Source organism: Perca flavescens, chromosome 24 (genome assembly GCF_004354835.1).
Source record: "Perca flavescens isolate YP-PL-M2 chromosome 24, PFLA_1.0, whole genome shotgun sequence".
NCBI classification, from domain to species: Eukaryota; Metazoa; Chordata; class Actinopteri; order Perciformes; family Percidae; genus Perca; species Perca flavescens.
This window is the reverse complement of record NC_041354.1, coordinates 15,693,540-15,699,633: the sequence shown is the minus strand read 5'-3', so window position 1 is coordinate 15,699,633 and position 6,094 is coordinate 15,693,540.

Below are 6,094 nucleotides of genomic sequence, written 5' to 3'. Positions count from 1 at the left end.
ACTTTAATGGACCTGACCGAACTATTGTTTATCAATCGATGTGTCATTTGCTACTCTGCTTTCTCAATCGCAAAGTAGCGGCAGTCCATTCAGCATTTAGTGTCCAGCCCGCTTCTTCTGATGAGCCATGTGTTGACCACACAACCATGATCATTTTAAGACTAAGCAATACACCGAGTATCAAATATATTGAATAATAACTCATTATGCTTGGTTGAATGAATGAAATAGTATTTTAGCTCACCGAGTGGGGAAGCCAGCTGACTGGGAGATGACCGACAGGGATGAGATGGTAACTGCAGGGAAACGGACAGGAAAAGGCTAAGTAAACGTTATCTCAAAGACAGGGAAAAACGAGTGAGGGCCTCAGGGAGAGCTTACAGAGGGCGGTTGAGCCGGAGTTAAAATACTGATCCTGATTGCAGATGGAAGGCAGGTGTGCGCAGCGGGAGAAGGTGACGGTGGAATGACAACCAGGTGCGCTCAATCAGTTGGCAGCAGTAGAGAGAGAGAGAGGGGAAAGAGAACAGAGACAAGAGGCAGGGCCAACAGAGAAACCGAAAAACTAAAAGACTAACTAAAAGAAACTAGTAAACAAAACAGAAACTCAGAGCCAGCCGACCCCAACCATCACAAAAACAAGAACAAAGTGGAGGAATTACTGGAATTGTTGAAATTGTTGGGTCTTTGTAAATTATAGATTGTGGTCTAGACCTACTCTAAGTGTTTGAAACTATAAATTGAATTGAATTGAATTGAATTGATGAATATTGTGTGTGTGTGTGTGTGTATATATATATATATATATATATATATATATATATATATATATATATATATATATATATATATACACACACACATATATATATATATATATATATATATATGTGTGTGTGTGTATATATATATATATATATATATATATATATATATATATATATATATATATAGTGTTAAGAAGAGAGGAATACGGTGGGCAAAGGAGACAAAAATGAATTAATTTGGCGCTAAGAAAGAGGAACAATTTTAACCAGAAGTTCAGACAAATGTTTAACAGAGACCAAATTAGTGTTTAAATTAAATTGGGGAAGAAATTAGTCACACTACTGTCTGTGTAATAAACATTTTGAAAGCTCATTTCTGGCTCATGATATTTTTTGTGCGGGATAATTTGTGTTCACATACAAATAAACATAAGTATATGCATCATTAAGATCCTCTGATATAATATAGAGAGTTGACAAGTCAAAAGAGGTAGCTATTTAATCAATTTACCCCTGGAGATACCTTCACAGCTGGCAAAGTCGAGCTAACAAACTAGCAGGCAATAGGTCCTCTACCAAGCTAAAAATTATATATATATATATAAAATATATATATAATTACTCTGTGCACATACAAATAAAGATCAGTATATGCATCATAAAGGGCCTCTGATAAAATATGGTCAGTTGACAATTCAAAAGAGGTAGCTATTTAATCAACTTGCCTCAGAAGTTACTCAATGGCCAGCAATGGAAATGAATGGTGTCCAACGCTGTAGCGTGGATGTTTGGAACTATGCGAGACAAGAAGTTTCCCTTTCTCCGGGTTTACATCATTCGCTTCAGCCTGCAATGAAATACAACGCATTGACTACATGTCACCATGGATGTTTCTCAGTTAGTCTTATTTATGGTACCAAACAACACTGCACGTAACTTTTGGGCTCTGGAAAATCAGGTAAGAAGTTAGTCGTGTTAAGTTAACTAACAGATAATCAGGCACTGCTGGGATTTGAACCCAAGATCTCCTGTTTACTAGACAGACACTTTAACCAACTAAGCCACAGCACCACTGTAAGGCCTATGGTAATATTAAAATTCTCTTTCACCATGTATAAGTTGCATAATATACTCACTGATTGATATACTCCTTCATTCACTGTTACTGGGTGTTCATATTATTATATTATTATAACTTATTTCAGATCAAACATCTTGAGATATGATTGGAAAATTCTGTTAATGTAACATTTCAATTTTTTTTTAATTCTATCGTACTTTTACCTTGTCATGTGTAATATCTTCAGTGCACATTTAGAACAACTATTCTTTACGTTTCTTCCAGAGGTATGCTCTGTTAAAGTCCCCAAGAACAATGAGAAGGTTGTCTGGATGTTTTTCTCTCCACGTTAGTTATCTGAAATTAATAATGAATGTGATGTTTTATTTGGCAGAACTACATTGTGTGATTCTATCCTATCCTATATTTCCGATATTTCTAATTTTGCATTCTGATAAAAGCTACCTATATATGTTTAGTTGTGACATCACAACTGTACGGATGTCCTGACAGCTTGATTAAATGCACCGTTTCTGAATACAGACTGTGTGCATTTGTCTGTGGATTGAGCGTTTTGATACTTTTGCAGTATGTATATTGCACCTCAACCTGCTTTATGATGAAAAAAGATATGGAAATCTCACTTTTTACAATATGGACGCTTTAACTCTTTCAGCAACCCATCTGATGTGAAAAAGTTTGCATTTGTTGTCGATCTTAATTTTGATCATTTATAGAACATACTCGATGAGCCTGAGTTGTCTTGAATATAGGTTTATTACAACACGGATGTGATGTCACAGAAGATCTTGGTACAGCATGTATGCATGGACAAAGTCATACCCAAAACTTACATTTCACTCAGCTTTATATGGTACCTATATTCTTGTATAAACACATTAGACAAATTATATGTTACAGTTATAAATATTGAATAAAACATCAAACATTCCTTCATGCCTTATAAATTTCTACCACAACATCGATATCGGCCCATTACGTTGACAGTTGACAGAATTAAAATGATGTGAAGTCAAAGCCTGCTGTGTATTCAAATCAAATTGCTGGTTTGCATGGTTGTGTTATTTTAAACACATCTCATTTGGCTCCTGTATTTGCAGTATGTGTAGTAAATTGAGCCTCTCCACAAGAAGCATCACACTCAATTTAATCTAAAAAAAGAATCTAATCTAAAGAAAGCCTGTGCAGTAACACTCTAATACCAAAGCATCTACTATACTTATATACCATATACATGCATGTACAGCATTTAAATAAGGTAAATATATTCTGTAAATACTGTGCATATATACTGCACATGAACTTACTAAAGTGATTTGAGATTTGTTGCCTGCAGCCGACTCAGGCCTGCGCTCTGTTTTAATTCTGTTTGACCTCAGCTCAGCTTTTTGACGCCGTGGACCATGATGTTTTAATAAGCCGTCTGAAAAACTGTGTTGGTATCATAACCGTTGTGTTTATTGCTATTATTGTTGTATTATTTATTGTTAAATTTGAATTATTGTATTTATATTTTAATAATGGAGCTTGTTTTATATAGATTGTTTCTACTGTACAGCACTTTGTAACTTGGTTTTCAAAAGTGCTATACAAATACAATTATCATTATTATTAAAGTAACTTGTTACATTATCCCTACTTTATTTATTCGTCCCTCTCCTGTAACCATTTAAACCACTGTATTGGTTGTTTAATCAACAGTATTTACTGAAGCAAATGTAACAGAAGATATACAGACAGTTGAATTAATTAAAGAGAATATGTTAAGTTACCACCGTGTACGACCAAAGTGAGAGCTGTGTCCGGGTTCTCGGTAGTAAGTCGGACTCGTTTCAGGTGAGGGTTGGCCTCCGCCAGGGCTGCGCTTTGTCACCAATCCTGTTTGTAATATTTATGGACAGGATATCGAGGCGTAGTCGGGGTGGGGAGGGGTTGCGGTTTGGTGGGCTGGGGATCTCATCGCTGCTCTTTGCAGATGATGTGGTCCTGATGGCATCATCGGCCTGCGACCTTCAGCACTCACTGGATCGGTTCGCAGCCGAGTGTGAAGCGGTTGGGATGAGGATCAGCACCTCTAAATCTGAGGCCATGGTTCTCAGCAGGAAACCGATGGAGTGCCTTCTCCAGGTAGGGAATGAGTCCTTACCCCAAGTGAAGGAGTTCAAGTACCTTGGGGTTTTGTTCGCGAGTGAGGGGACAATGGAGCGGGAGATTGGTCGGAGAATCAGCGCAACGGGTGCAGTATTACATTCAATCTATCGCACCGTTGTGACGAAAAGAGAGCTGAGCCAGAAAGCAAAGCTCTCGATTTACCGGTCAGTTTTCGTTCCTACCCTCACCTATGGTCATGAAGGCTGGGTCATGACCGAAAGAACGAGATCCAGGGTACAAGCGGCCGAAATGGGTTTCCTCAGGAGGGTGGCTGGCGTCTCCCTTAGAGATAGGGTGAGAAGACCCAGGACTAGGTGGAGGGATTATATCTCCAACCTGGCCTGGGAACGCCTCGGGATACCCCAGTCGGAGCTGGTTAATGTTGCTCGGGAAAGGGAAGTTTGGCGTCCCCTGCTGGAGCTGCTCCCCCCGCGACCCGACACCGGATAAACGGACGAAGATGGATGGATGGATGTTAAGTTACCAAAAGGACATAACAAAAACTCAGCAGCTATTTTTACAGGAGCATGGGGAGACCAAACCAGAAGATGTTTAATTAGGTATTGGTTTGCTTGTAACTAAAGTGAATTTATTGAAATCAAATCCTTATCCTCATTGGGCGTTGTTCTTGGAACATGCTAATGTTCCTGCTCTGTGTAGAAACAGCAGAGGTAACACCAGACTACTGGGGATATTTAACCAGTTCTCAGCCACTGTCCCCACACAGTCAATACCCTCCCTCAACGAATTACAAACAGCCCAAACCACACTTGAAGAGCATCTCAACAAAAGCACTACCAGTATGGCCACGATGGTGTAGAAAGCCTTCTGCTTTGATTCGTCAACTCTTTCCCTGGCCCCGCCCTGTTCCCCTGGCCCTGGGCGAATCAGAACACAGAGAACAGAAAGACTGCAGAAGACAATGACGAATAAGGAGAAAATCAAGACGCAGAACTGCACAATTACGGAGAGGTCTTGTAAAGTCATCAGTCCTTTGGTCACAAAGGAAAGCAGCCAAACACAACCGATAGTGATATTTCTGATTCTGATCCCTCTCTCTTTCCTCAGGCTCAGGTAGGTGACGGGACGAACGACAGCCAAGTAGCGCTCCACACAGGTCAGGATGTGAAAGTACATCTCTCCATACCAGGTTGATTCCCAAAGATAGTAACCCACAGAATATATATCAACATGATTCCCATAGACACTACAGTAACAGACGGTGCACCCGAAGACACCAATCAGCTCCATGGCGACCATGTGGTAGGCGAAGCTGTCTGAGTGACTCGTCACTGCTGCCCCGGAGGTGGAGCGACGTCTCCGCCATCGTTGGAGACCCAGGTGGACGACGAGGATGCAGAGAGGGAGGAGGAGGAGGAGGTTGGTGATGTAGAATGCAGTAAAGATGAAGGAGCTTGGTCGGGTCCTGAGGCAATACATGTAGGAAGTGATAGGATGAAGAAGGGAGTCATTGGAGGAGGAAGAGTTTACTGCCATATCTGGAAAAGAATAACAATAATAACATAAATAACATCTTTTGCATCTGTATCAGTCCTAGAAGAGGGAGTCATCCTGTGCTGCACTTCTCTGTGTTGCAGTGCAGGGAATTAGAGGACCCAAATGCAGAGAGCAGGCTGACGGTTTGTTGCTTGAAGGTTTATTTCTGTTGAACGGAGGTTCAGTGGAAAACTCCCAATCGGCTAGAACTATATTACTGCTTAGAAATGTATTAACCCAAAAAACAGCTAAAACTTATATTTCTGCTATAAAACTATTGGTATGTATTGCATTATAAAAAAGATCATGATTTTGACTGTTCATAGTTCCCATTTTTGCAAACCATACATAATTACAAGGAAAAATATGGTGGATAGGTCAGGAGGCACTTTACAGTACAGTCCTCAAAAGGTCGCAGCATTCTTTGTGACTTGTTGTGTTTTACACAACATTTCCATGAATCATGAATGGGTTGATGACATAAATGAGGAAATATTAGAGGACTTAAGGAGACGTGATGTTGAACTACAGCGGGATTGGACACTCCAACGGGATCTGGTAATGCGCGATGCCTCTCCTGGTGGAGCGGGGAGACGGA